Below are 13,846 nucleotides of genomic sequence, written 5' to 3' on the forward strand. Positions count from 1 at the left end.
TGCCAGGTTAAAAAAAATTTAAAGGATTAAGATGTGGGAAGCAGTGAAATAATATGAAAATCATATTTTCAGTTTGTTTTGAATTCCCTACCCCCCAACCTTTATGTTGCTTTAGAGTTCTGCTTTTTTTTCCGGTCTGCCTGTATTTTTTGAGTGCCTGTACCAGACTAAGAGTTATAAAGTAATGAGTTCTCTCTCAGCATATTAGTTGGAAAGGAAGAGGTAAGTGGAGTGAGTATTAGTGTGAGTCAGAAGAGCGGGCTCAGTCTGGTGTCATTATTTGTATGGGGCACACAGTGTAACCACCTTAGGTAGAGGTTTGCTGATGGCATCCAACTCATTGACTTTTCAGGGCCTGGTGACTCATCTTTTTGCCACTCAGATGAGTATTTTTCTCTTGTTATCTGCATTTTGGCCAATTATGGGTCTAAAAGCACTTTTATTCAAGGTTGGAGAAATGTGAAATGTGTGCTGGTTAGCTTCAATTTTTATCAGTTGTTCTACTTGAAGAGTTTCGGGAAAATTGAGGTAGTGCAATCAAATTATCATGTGGACTACCTGTGGATTTAATGGAATCAATTGTACAGTCAGTTTCCACGACAGTATCTGGCACTAAAAGATACTGCAGACTGTTCTCTTGGGCAGCACATGTACCAGAATTGGAATGATACAGAGATTAGCATGGCCTCTGGGCAAGGATGACATGAAAATTCGTGAAGCGTTCCATAGTTTTGAATGTCAACTGTAATTGAAAAAAAAGAAAAGAATACTGCATAAATGTTTGAAGGTGATTCAGAATTCTAGTCTAATGCAGCAGTTATGCACATTGGCTTATGGTTTTGGTTATTTATTTTAGCATTTATTTATAACTTAAACCTGGCATGGTTTGAGTGTCAGGTATATATATATGTGTAAAAATACATACACACACACACACACACACACACATATATATTTGTAGTCTCTTTGCTTACTGATTTCTTAAGTGGCTTGCTTATCTATGATTGGTTTTTGGGAGATCGCAACTGTCACATCTTTTGATATGTGCTTACATTTCTTCCTTCCTCTGCTACTGATTTATTATTTTCTTGTAACATACCATAAGCCTGGGAAGAACTGTCCTGCTGTCTTCATATATGTTGGAGTGGGCTGTATTGGTTTACTTTTGAGAGGTGGAGTTCATTCTGTGGTCATAAAATATTAAGAATATCCTCAAGACAGGCTGAACATACTCCTTGGAATGATTCTGCCCTTGTTTGTATAAATCAACACAACAACCCAGGAAAACATCTCACTGGTTTGTTGGATGTGCACATCATAAACTTTCTAGATATCGCCAACTTGCTCTCCAATGTGGAGACGAGCTACAATTCCTAGTGTTCACTGTCTTTGCCAATATGTAGCACTGTTAGAAGTTTTCACTGTGGCCAGCTGGTTGAATGGTATCTAGTTGTGGTCTGTTTAATAATTATTTGAGCCCCCACTCTTCCCAGATACTGTTTTAAAAGCCAAGTATATAGCAGTGCACAGAGCAGACAAAACACCTGCCACACTGAGTTAACATTCTAGGGGTTGGAAGACACAGTAAAAAAAATAAAAGGAGAGTATATAAGATCTTAAATGGTGATAATTGTTCAGGATAGAAATAAAGTGGGGAGGGGCTGTTACAGTTTTAGAAAGGGTGAACAGAGAAGGTCTTTCTGAGAAGGTGACATTTTGAATAAAGACTTGAGGAAGGTGAGGGAGCAGGCATTGAGGATCTGTGGAAAGTGTTTCAGGCAAGTTCAAAGGCTTTGAGTCCCTGAGATGAGCAGCCACTGGAGGGTTTTGAAGAGAAGAGTAGTATAACTAATTCATATTTTAACAGGATCACTCTGGCTGCTGTGTTGGAGTCACCTGAAGACCAGTGAGGGAGGGAGCAGGTAGACCAGTTGGGCTATTGCAACAATCCAGACAAGCGTTGATGTTGGCTGTGGCCAGGGTGATAGCAGTAGAGGTGGTGAAACATGGTTGGGTGCTGGATCTATTTAGAGGGAATTGCATATAGGTCTTGCGACTGTGGAGAATAAAATAAAACTATGCACAGGTATGACACCAAGTTTTTGGCCTAAACAGCAGGGGGTTGCCATTATTTGATATAGATAAAACTGTTGGAAGTGCTCAGTTTTGCACATAAATTCATATTAAGAGAATGATGTTATAAATATCCAAATGACCCTTGGCAGAAAAAAGGTTCTCCACCCCTGATTTACAAAGATGTGGGTAGGATGTAGGGAAAGCACAGAGATAGTACAGTATGGAGAGGGCAGGTAACAGCAGAGGTGTTACCACCCCTCGCTCCCGGAACTCGGAAGGAGATTCATGGAGAGCAGTTTACTGTGAGAGGATAAATCACCTTTGGTCAAGAGATCTAGCCAGTGAAGGTGACTCCACAGCGAGAAAGACAGGGGAATAAATACTCTGGTTTTTAACTCTGTCTCCTCCAGTCTCTTGCCAGGGCTTCCCATAAGCTTAGCCTGCTGGAGGCCAGAAGGCAAGGGAGGCCTGTTACTGTCATCCATATAGATCAACTCCTAAGGCAGAACAGGAAGGAGAAGGTTAGGTGGTGAAACTGGAGTAGCAAATAGAAGAGACCCAGCACAGCATATAATTTCTTTACTAAGTACAAAAGTAACCAGTAAAATTGGAAGTAACTTATCAACATTGAACATTTTGATTTTTAATATTAGACATTCAAGTTCAGCTATGATGTTATGGTCTTTCCTTAGTCAGTATGGTTTAATATAAGGATCACAGGCCTCTAAGCTGAACAAAAGTCTGGATTTGAATGCTATTCTATCATGTTTCTGTCTAACTTTAGGCAATACTATTTCTCTCACTAGGAAATGCAAGAATAGAAAGAAATAAGTGCTTGATTTGATAATGTCAGCATGTTATCTGAAATTCACCATTAATTTTAGTTCTGCTTTGAATGTAACTATGGTGCCTAGATTTAGTATTTATCTAAATTTTTTGTTGATAGCTTAATTAACTATTCAGTAAAGTCAAATAAAGTCATTTTCCCCCTTGAATGTTAGACATATAGCAATGGTTGCCAGTAGAATTTACATATCCTCATTTTTCTGAGAAATTAAAAGTTCTTCTTGGGTATAATAGAACTGATTATTGAGTGTATTTATCGACTAACCAGTGTTGGTGGTCTGAGTCTCTGAGCGTTTAAAGTTGGTGGTCTTAGGTTAATTCATAAAAAGTCTTTTCCTCTTTCTCCCATTTTGCCACCTATGGTTGTTCCTGTGTTTTTCTCCTCATTCTCAGTGTCTGCCATGTGGCAAATGTGTAATTCAGACTTGGTTTCTCAGACAAGGGCTCTGCGCTTTGAACTGTGCTTTATATTTTATTTTTTATTCTAGAATTAGCTGTGTTGGGCACACACCTCTGTGCAATTCTCAAATGTTGTTTTAGAAGGCAGACCTTTTGCTGAGAGTACATCTAGTTTAACGTGTTGTTTTCTTCCAGTAGGATTTCCATTGTAACAATGAATTTTTGTAGACCATTCATAAATTTAAAAAGTAAATTCCTGTTGTACACACTGTTAGTGTATATGTATATTGGTATATTCACTTTGGAAAATAGTTTGCCATTTTTCAGTAAAGTTGAAGATCCAGCCTTTCCACCCTTTGAGAAATTCTAGACATTTGCACCAGTGTTCGTAGCCGTGTTTCAGAAGAGCCACAGATGGAAGCAACTCAAATGCCCATGAACAGTGGAGTGAACACATAGATGAGCGGATGAACCTAAAGTGAAGTAGAAGAAACCCACATCCCCCCACAATTCCTCAGTAGGATTCTATTTTCTATATAAGTTCAAATTTAGAAAAAAGTAAACTGTGTTATTTAGAGATGCCTATTTAAATGGTAAGATGAAAATCAAGGAAGTGGTTATTACAGAATCAGGATTGTGGTGACCTAGTGGAGAGGAGGGGTAGTGATTGGGGAGGGGCATAGAGCCAGGTGTCCAGAGGGTGGGGGAGTCTTCTGTGATGTTGGCAGTATTCTACTTCTGACCTGGATGATGGTTACTTTTGTTTGTTAAATAATTCTTTAAATTGTGTATATATTACCTATTTTATTTAAGTATCTCTCTATACAAGGACAAAAAAATATAAAAATGATAGAATTTTAGTTGCCACAGCAGACCATGGGAAGTGTTTTTGGCGAGGTAGTCCTTACAGCACCCTTCAGCTTGTCCGGCAGCATGCAGGTGCTGCCTGCTCTGCCTGCGTTTCTGGCCATGGCAGTGGGAGCTTATGCTTCTAAATGGAGTAGGTAGGAAGGGGGCTAGTTAGTTTGAAATCACACCTTTCCTGGTAGGATTGGGAATCTTCAGATTTTTTTTTTTTTTAGGACTCTTTCTGTAAGTCTCTGAAATATGATGATGCCTTCAGCCTTTCTTTTTAAACAGTATTCTTGCAATTCTGTGTTACGTTTCACAAGCTTTGAGGATGGTATCATACTCTCATTTCACATTCAGGCATAAATTGTTAGATCTTTAAGCGATCCGCCCCCCTCACTTTTTTTTTTTTAAATGATGAATCATTGAATTAATGCCATATGCTTTATTTCTTTCTTTCAAGATGTCACAGATAACTAGAGTTAAAAAATGTTTACTGCATGAGCAAAATGCACTGGAGCAATAGTGAAGATGATCATGTAAAAAAACTACATGCAAGTCTATAAGCTGTGTTTAAGCGGGACAAATAAAAATGAAATCGTTAGACTACAGTTTGGTCAGCAGAGTTGTCTGTGCATATTTTCATTTATGTATCTTCTTTACTGTAATTTTATGAAAAGTTAATTTTGGGGGATTTTAATATAATGACTTTTGTGTCCTTTTGCCAGCAATTAGACTGGAAGGGAAAAGAAAGCATAGCAGTCCAGCAGCCTGTGCTTTTAAATTAAATTCTGGCCTTTTTCTTCCCATGAAGCAGCAGGATAGTGGTATTGTCCTTATCGATTCATTTCATTTTTTCCTCTTTTTAAATGGTATGTATTTTATTAGTTTTACTAATATAGCCTCATCTTACAAAGGCAATCTAATGGAAGAATCTTCCTTTGACATTTGAGGGATTTGAAATAACACAAACAGAACTAGACATTAAAAAAATTCTTTATTTGGATAATAACAAAAAAGATAGGTTAAATCACACAAAACAATCTTCCCTTTCTTACAACTGGACATTGAAGTGGGCCCAATGGCTTTTCTTTTTCAGACCTCCAGAGATGCAGGCAGCTGAGTCTGTAGAAATTTGTTTGCTAACCTGCTGGTGTCTGCACCGGTCTGTGTTTTCTGTTGTTTTGAGGCAGGTTCTTCTTGGTTGTTTTTACTGGTCCAGCTGCACCGTTTTCATCAGGTTCATCATGGTTACCAGCTTTCATTCTCTTGCCCTGAAACTGTACTTTTCCTTTAATAGACCCAGCCTTGGCAGCTTTAATTCCTTTTCCTTTTCATCTGTGACCTTTTGATTTCCATTTGTTTAGGGATTCTTGTTGATCCTCTGTGATTTTTCTCGGTTCCGCTTTTTCTACCTCTCCTAGGGCGTCCCATATCTCTCCTTTGTTCCTAATTGTAGGTTACCATTATTGGCTTGTCTTTCTCTAGTGCTTCTTCAGCTTTTTCTTTAAATAGGATTATCCCCTCTTTTGTTTCTCTGGTAAAGTCTATCCTTTTTATTAATATTTATTAAATTAATTGGGGTGACATTGGTCAATATGAACATATAGGTTTCAGGTGTGGGTTTCAATGTTATAAGATCTATATATTGCACAGTGTGCCCGCCACCCAAAGTCAGATCTTCTCCTGTAAAGTCCATTTAATTTTACTTCCCCACAATTTGAGAAAAGGAAGTGTGGATCTCCTCTAGAGGTTTGATCATCTAAGTCACCCAAAATTTCAGTAAACATCTACTCTTTTCTTCTAGAGTTTTCATTTCAGCATCTATAGTACTTCTGTTTTTCTTCTTGTTTAGCTCTTAATTTAGCTTACACTTTATTTTGCTTTCTTCATGCTTTTTTTTTTTTTTGCAAAGTAATCTTACTTGAATAGTATTTGAAGGCATGTGGTTTTATGCTTTTGGGCAGGTGTTTTTGTGAACCTTAGCATATTTAGTACTATCAGACACTGAAAATATCGATCCCTTAAATCAGTGGCTCTCAACCTTCCTAATGCCGCGACCCTTTAATACAGTTCCTCATGTTGTGGGGACCCCCAGCCATAAAATTATTTTTGTTGCTACTTCATAACTGTAATTTTGCTACTGTTATGAATCGTAATGTAAATATCTGATATGCAGGATGTATTTTCATTGTTATAAATTGAACATAATAAAGCATAGTGATTAATCACAAAAACAATATGTAATTATATATGCGTTTTCTGATGGTCTTAGGCGACCCCTGTGAAAGGGTCGTTTGACCCCCAAAGGGGTCGCGACCCACAGGTTGGCGACCCACATGTTGAGAACCACTGCCTTAAATGCTTTGTGTAATGTTTTTCTCATTTGAAGATTTTGTATTTGACCTTTATCTTTTAATCTTTCTTTTATGTCGCCAAGAGTTGCATCAATTGGGAAGTCTTTTATATAAATGGGTCTGTTTTTACATAATTTTTTTTATATTTATGAGTCACCAGAAAGACCTTTTATACTCATGAGAGAGGTTTGCATGGAGAGCTTCTGCTTTTATCTTTATCTTCATTTATTTCCTTTGATTTTCTTAAAGCTTCTGTTAAAGTTTAACATGTTGAATTTTATTATCTCCACAGGTATCCAGATTTCATTCAAGTTGATCAGTTCCTTTAAAATTTGTCTCATGGCAAATTAGTTACTAAAATAATACTTGATTTGATGACAGATTTTGCTCCCTGAGTAGCCATTTTTTCAGTCACCATTTTCATTTTCAACAAGTGAGGAGAGCTGTGGAGTTACAAAATATCTTGCACGTGCATCCATTTAACTGAGTGATTCTATGGCCCAATTATTTATTTTTTTTAATTTTCTAATACTTTTCTAGATTTTTTCCTGAAGAGTTGCAAAGATACAAAGAATTCCTTTATACTCTTCACTTAGGGTGATACCCATTTCCTGTTCCAAATCAGGACACTGTGTTAATATTTATTTATTTCCTTTGTCTGCTCTAATTTGTGGTAGTTTCTCAGTCTGTTCTGGACTTGACACTGTTGAAGAATACTGGTTAGGTATTTTGTAGGATGTTCCTCAACTTGGGTTTTTCTGATGTTTTCTCATGATTGGACTGAGGCTATGGATTTTAAGGGAGAATACTGCAGACATGATGTGCCTCCCTTGTTGGATCTTATCCGTGAACACATAATACTAACACAACATTACTAATAATGTTAACTTTGATCACTTGGTTAAGATGGTATCTGTCAGGTTTCTCCTTTGTAAAGTCACTTCCCATTGTCTGTTCATTAGATGAGTGACTAATTGCTACTCACACTCACAGGGATGGGGATTAAGTTTTACCTACTAGACTAGAGGGAGAGTATCAAGGAATTTATGAGCATATGTTAAAACAATGACAGTAAATAGTAAGTAGCTTGAGGCTATGTAAATACCCTGATTCTCCTTAAAGACTCAGGGGAACCAGTTCTCTTAGACTGAGTCAGAGGATTGCCTCAGGTCAAAGTTCAAATTGTAGATGAATGGATAAAGAAGAGATACAATGAAATATGACTCAGCCATTAATAAGAATGAAATCTTGTCATCTGCAATGACATGGATGGACTGAGAGGGCATTGTGCTGAATGAAATAAATCAGAAAGACAAATGCCAGATGATTGCACTTGTATATTGAATCTAAAAAGCAAAATAAATGAACAAACAGAACAGAAACAGACTCATAGACACAGAGAGTGGACTGATCCTTGCCTGAGGGGAGGGGTGTTGGATGGATGTGTGCAAAAAGATTTAGGGATTAAGAAGTACAAATTGGTAGTTACAGAATAGTCATGGGGATGTAAAGTACAGTATAGGCAATATAGTCAATAATAGAGTAATAACAATGTATGGTGTCAGATGGGTACCAAATTTATTAGGTGATCACTTCATAAGTTATATAAATGTCTAAATGGGGTTGTATACCTGAAATTAATATGACATTGTACATCAGCTGTAATTGAAAAATAAAAATTATTTAAAAAGAAAAAAAATTGTGATGACTAAATAATTGACCTTTTTGTTTAAGCTTTATTGCAGAGCTATCTATATTATAAAAGGTGCTGTTCATGTGTGATTGACTGTTCTGTCAATCTCTTTAAAGAGTGGAATCATTTATATTAACTGAAGGGGGTTGATGAGGGCACATCTGTGAAACAAGGTTAAAACATCAATAATTGATTTTAATTTCTTCATTAATCAGTTACAAAATGCTTATTTTTATCTTAGCATTTGTGACTACCAAGTTAAGCAACTATATATGCAGAGGTAGGCAGAAGTAGGTTTATAGTTGTTGGAAGGAAAAATAAATAATAGTACAAATGAATAAATAATACAAGGAACAACTATAAACCTACCTTTGCTCATCCTTGTGTGTGTGTGTGTGTGTGCGCACACACACACACACACACACACACACACACACACACACACTAGAGGCCTGGTGCATGAAATTTGTGCACTGGGGAGGGGTTGTCCCTCAGCCCTGCCTGCACCCTCTCCAATCTGGGACCCCTCAGGGATGTCCAACTGCAGTTGGACATCCCTCTCACAATCTGGAACTGCTGGCTCCCAACCACTTGCTTGCCTGCCTGCCTGATTGCCTCTAATTGCTTCTGTCTGCCAGCCTGATCGACGCCTAACTGCTCCCCTGCTGGCCCGATTGCCCCCAACTGCCCTCCTCTGCAGGCCCCCCCCCCCCAACTGCCCTCCCCTGCTGGCCTGGTCACCCCTAACTGCCTTCCCTCCCTGCTGGCCTGGTTGCTCCTAGCTGCCCTCCCCTGCAGGCCTGGTCCCCCCCAACTGCCTTCCCTCCCTGCAGGCCTGGTTGCCCCCAACTGCCCTCCCCTGATGGCCCGGTCCCCCCAACTGCCCTCCCCTGCTGGCCCAGTCACCCCTAAATGCCCTCCCCTGCTGGCCTGGTCACCCCAACTGCCCTCCCTCCCCTCCAGGCCCGTCGCTCTCAACTGCCCACCCCTGCTGGCCTGGTTGCCCCCAACTGCCCTCCCCTGCTGGACTGATGGCCCACAGCTGCCCTCCCCTGCGGGCCATCTTGTGGCAGCCATCTTTGACCACATGGGGGCGGCCATCTTGTGTGAGGGCATGACAGTCAATTTGCATATTACCTCTTTATTATATAGGATATACTAGAGGCCCGGCGCATGAAATTTGTGCGCGGGTATGGTCCCTAGGCCTGGCCTATGATCAGGGCCATCTTCCCTGGCTGCCGGCAGCTGGCCCTGCCCCCCACCACCATCCACCCCCGGTTCCCTTTTTGCAGTGGGGCGATTGGAGCCTGCTGGCTAGGGGGAGGGACCGAGGGGTGGTCAGGGCACCTCATAGAGACTGGTCAAGTGGTCGTTCTGCCATTTGGTCGATTTGCATATTACTCTTTTATATATATAGATGTGTGTGTGTATTTTATATGTGTGTGTGTGTGTGTGTGTGTGTGTGTGTGTATGTGTGCATATCCTATATAATAAAACCCTAATATGCAAATCGACCGAACGACGAAACCACCGGTCACTATGATGCGCATTGACCACCAGGGAGCAGATGCTAATGCAGGAGCTGCCCCCTGGTGGTCACTGTGCTCCCACAGGGGTAGTGCTGCGCAGCCAGTAGCTGGGCTCACAACTGGTGAGCACAGTGGCGGTGGTGGGAGCCTCTCGGACCCCTCGAGGGATGTCCGACTGTCGGCTTAGGTTAGGCCTGCTCCCCACTTCAGCCAGCAGTTGGACATCCCCTAAAGCAGCGGTTTTCCACCTGTGGGTCATGACCCCTTTGGTGGTCGAACGACCCTTTCACAGCGGTCGCCTAAGACCATCCTGCATAGCAGATATTTACATTACGATTCATAACAGTAGCAACATTACAGTTATGAAGTAGCAATGAAAATAATTTTATGGTTGGGTCACAACATGAGGAACTGTATTTAAAGGGCCAGAAGGTTGAGAACCACTGCCCTAAGGGGTCCTAGATTGCGAGAGGGTGCAGGCTGAGATGAGGGTCCCCCACCATCTCCCTGTGCACGAATGTTGTGCACCAGGCCTCTAGTACATATATGATTACATATATAGATATGTTGTGCTTCTTTATGCAAGAGACAGTCATGGTATCTTATGGAACCATGTAGGAGTGGATAGATGAGGCGGCATTTGTCAGTGAGCCATCAGCCATCCCAGCACATACCAACTCTTTGGCTGATCTCCCTCAGAAGTTGGGATAATTCTAGTGTAACCATTATTGTCCTAGGGGTATTGTCCAAGCAGGGGCTGGTCCAGAGAGAGAATGTGGTTAATGTGTTTTTAGATTCCTAAGGGGCAAAACATGACATTTTGATATAACCATTTCTTCTTTACTGCTATTCTCAGGAGCCCCATAATCTAAATGTTTTTATTGTTCAGGTATCTCAATTTAGTAAGAGAAAATCTGGAGTAATAGTATTTGGTACAGTGCCAGATATAGGTAAGGATTTCTAGCTCTTAAAAAAAATTATAAAGTCTTAAAAAATGTATGATTAAGATTTGGGAGTAGTCAAACTTGACTTAATGTACTGAGATTTGGCCTCATAACCATGTGTTATTGCTTTGCTCCAGAACAGATTTTAGTAATGAGCCATTGTCAAAATATTTTAATTTATTGTCTCCCTCCTCCCAGACACCCCCCGCCCCCCCCAATTTTTGGGGTTATCAGAATAGGGTTTGGGTGGGGAGAGATGGGGATTGAAAGGGGGCGTGGTTTTGCGGGAATTTGCAATGGAAAGGCCACATTGTTGTGATATGTATTGGGGTCAACTTCTGTATTAGATTGGGTAACAACTCCTTAACTTGGGGTGGAGGGTGATAGATGAACTGTAGGCATAAATAAATGTGTTAAAATCGTTCTTATTTATAGAGCACTTGTCTGAGTATTTGGTACATCATGTACCAAATATTTTATTTAATCAAGATAACCCTGCAAGGTCAGTATTAGACCCTTTTATAGATGAGGCAAATTAAGCTCCAGGAAGTTGGATGACTTGCCTAATGTCCCATAACTAGTATGTGATAGAACTGTAGTATGATTTCCTACCTGGCTAATAACAAACTCATTACTGTTTAGACTGAACTGTTGCCTTCTGCAGAATGCTTGCAGCTGGCTGTGCAGTGATAGGCTTTTTGGGCGTATTGTATAGAAAATGAGTCAGTAAATGATTTGGAATAGTTATGATCTTCCTCCTCCTTGTAGTAGAAACAAAACAAAACATTTGTCTACTTTGAAAAAATTATCTATGTTGGATAGTTTGGTGCCTTTTGATCTGATCATGATAAAGGGAACATTACTCTTCTTACTTGCTACTTGTTTCATTTATACTGAAAAATATGGAAAATGAAATAATGGATTTATTTCAGCCCTCTGATTTGTCTTAATAATAAAGGGCTAATATGCAAATGGTTGTTATGTGCTATCAGCAGGAGGCTTCATCCCCCATCTGGCGGGGCTTGATGGGGGATGTGTGGCTATGTTTTGCGTCCCCCGCCTGGCAGGGCTTGATGGGGGGACCTGAGGCTGCGACCCCCGCCCGGTGGGACTTGGGTGGGGGGTGGGGCCAGCCCAGCCGGGTCTGGGTCTCGCCCAATGGGGGTGGGACCAGCTGAGTCTGGGTCTCATGTGATTTTGAGGCACGTGTGGGTGGGCAGGGACTTGATTCTGGGTCTTGTGGTGTGACTGAGACTCTGACAGGAGGGAGATTTTGATATACATTTTACTAATTTTCTTTCATCTCTGATATTTCTATTATAGAGAAAGGGAAAATAGCAATATTAAAATATTTCCTCTAATTAATTCCCTTTTAACGTGCACAAATTTCATGCACTGGGTCACTAGTATTATTATATAGTTACTCAGGAGCTCTAATATGAAAATGAGTTTTTCTTCACCGCTTATAATTATGAATTAAGCAAAAAGGTAATTATGTGTTAAATTATTTGCCCTATGTATGTGCAAATGAAATTCATCAAGGCATCACTATTGTTAATATTTTTCATATTAGGCAATTTGACAAAGCATCACTTGTTAACATTTTTCATATTACTTCTAAGTTTTCTTTTTTTAAACTGTACATATTTTTAAAAAAAATATTTTTATTGATTTCAGAGAGGAAGGGAGAGAGAGATAGAAACATCAATGATGAGAGAGAATCATTGATTGGCTGTCTCCTGCACGCCCTCTACTGGGGATCAAGCCTGCAACCTGGGCTTGTGCCCTTGACTAAAATCAAACCTGGGACCCTTCAGTTTGAAGGCTGACGCGGTATCCACTGAGCCAAACCAGCTAGGGCTAAGATTTCATATTTAGATAACTACTTCCCATAATTTTCAGAGAAAATTTAAAAAGAAAAGATTGCTGCCAGGGCTTGGAGGAGTCTTGGAAAAAATTGTGATTGTAATATTCATACATAAACTCAGTTTAACCTCAGTAGACCATTAAGCATGTTTACAACTTGATAATCCCTCTTTTAAAGTGATAGAGTACTTATTTGCAAAGTTTCTGAATCCCAGGTTAATCTTTCTTTAGTTTTGATTGGAGGCTCGAGTGGTATCATTTTTAGTGTAGGCTGCTTGTAACTATATAAAAGCTAGATTTTCCCCCTTATATTTTGAAGTCGGAATGGTATTGTAAATTAGTAATGCTTTAATTTGCATGAGATATAAATGGGATTTGGGAATTAGCTAAGGTGTTTGCCTATACATATCCTTAGAGCAGGAAGTAATCTGGGGACTCTCTCTGTGTATAGCTGATAATGATAAGTGGACCATGTTGTGGGAGATTTATCTTCAGACCTCCATCTCTTTTTTCCTCTGTGACACTGCCTTTTCTTACCCATTAGGTACTTGACTACCTATTTAAGTACCTGAGGCTTTTATGCACTCATTTATGCTCTGCCTGCTCTCAGGCAATGTCTCCTAGGAAACCCAAGCATGTATGTTTAATATTCATACTTTATGCTCATACTATATATGGCCAGCAGCCACACACAACTAGAGAAATGGGAGGGAGTGTTGCTTGAGAGGCAGTCCATTTGGAGTATTCATGAGTGGGACTATGTGTACTAGGACACCCTTATATAAGTAAAGCAACAGGTAAAGTGAAATCATTTCAGAGTAGGCTGCTTGGTGAGCTCTTGTCAAGTTAAGACACTCCCAGTGCACTGGTAGTTGAGCATTTGAAAGGTATGCTGCTAACAAAGATATTATTAAATCTGGTCTGTGTAGGAGTGTGCATGTCTGTCAGCTATACCGTGTAATTTCTAAATAAGAATTTGCTGTTCCTGATGGAACTTTAAAATAATGTGTTTTCAGCACTACATGTTTGATTTTCTTGTACGTATTCACCACACTGCCTGGTTGCTATGAACCATACTAGTTTGCAATGGGATCATTTAATAAAATAGCACTAATTCAACTAGAATATCCGAAATCTTCTCCCGTGTTATCTTTATGCTTTTTTTTTTTTAACTTTAAAACTCAAAATCAGAGTGAAAAAGTGACTTGTTTCTTGCTTTGAAACCAGAGAACAGATAACTAAAAACTCTCATTGCATAATGAAATCACAGCTGGAACAAGTTAGTGT

At 39.8% G+C, this 13,846-nt stretch overlaps 1 protein-coding gene and 1 non-coding gene across 2 annotated transcripts in view; both read left to right on the forward strand.

Annotated features, from left to right (window-relative positions):
* Window positions 1–13,846, forward strand: part of AVEN (apoptosis and caspase activation inhibitor) — a 174,898-nt gene that overhangs the window by 51,622 nt on the left and 109,430 nt on the right. The window lies entirely within an intron of this gene.
* Window positions 632–733, forward strand: LOC118661366. The gene has a single exon (XR_004969311.1). It is a non-coding gene; the product is annotated as a U6 spliceosomal RNA (small nuclear RNA).

This window comes from Myotis myotis, unplaced genomic scaffold (assembly GCF_014108235.1).
Source record: "Myotis myotis isolate mMyoMyo1 unplaced genomic scaffold, mMyoMyo1.p scaffold_m19_p_1, whole genome shotgun sequence".
NCBI classification, from domain to species: domain Eukaryota; kingdom Metazoa; phylum Chordata; class Mammalia; order Chiroptera; family Vespertilionidae; genus Myotis; species Myotis myotis.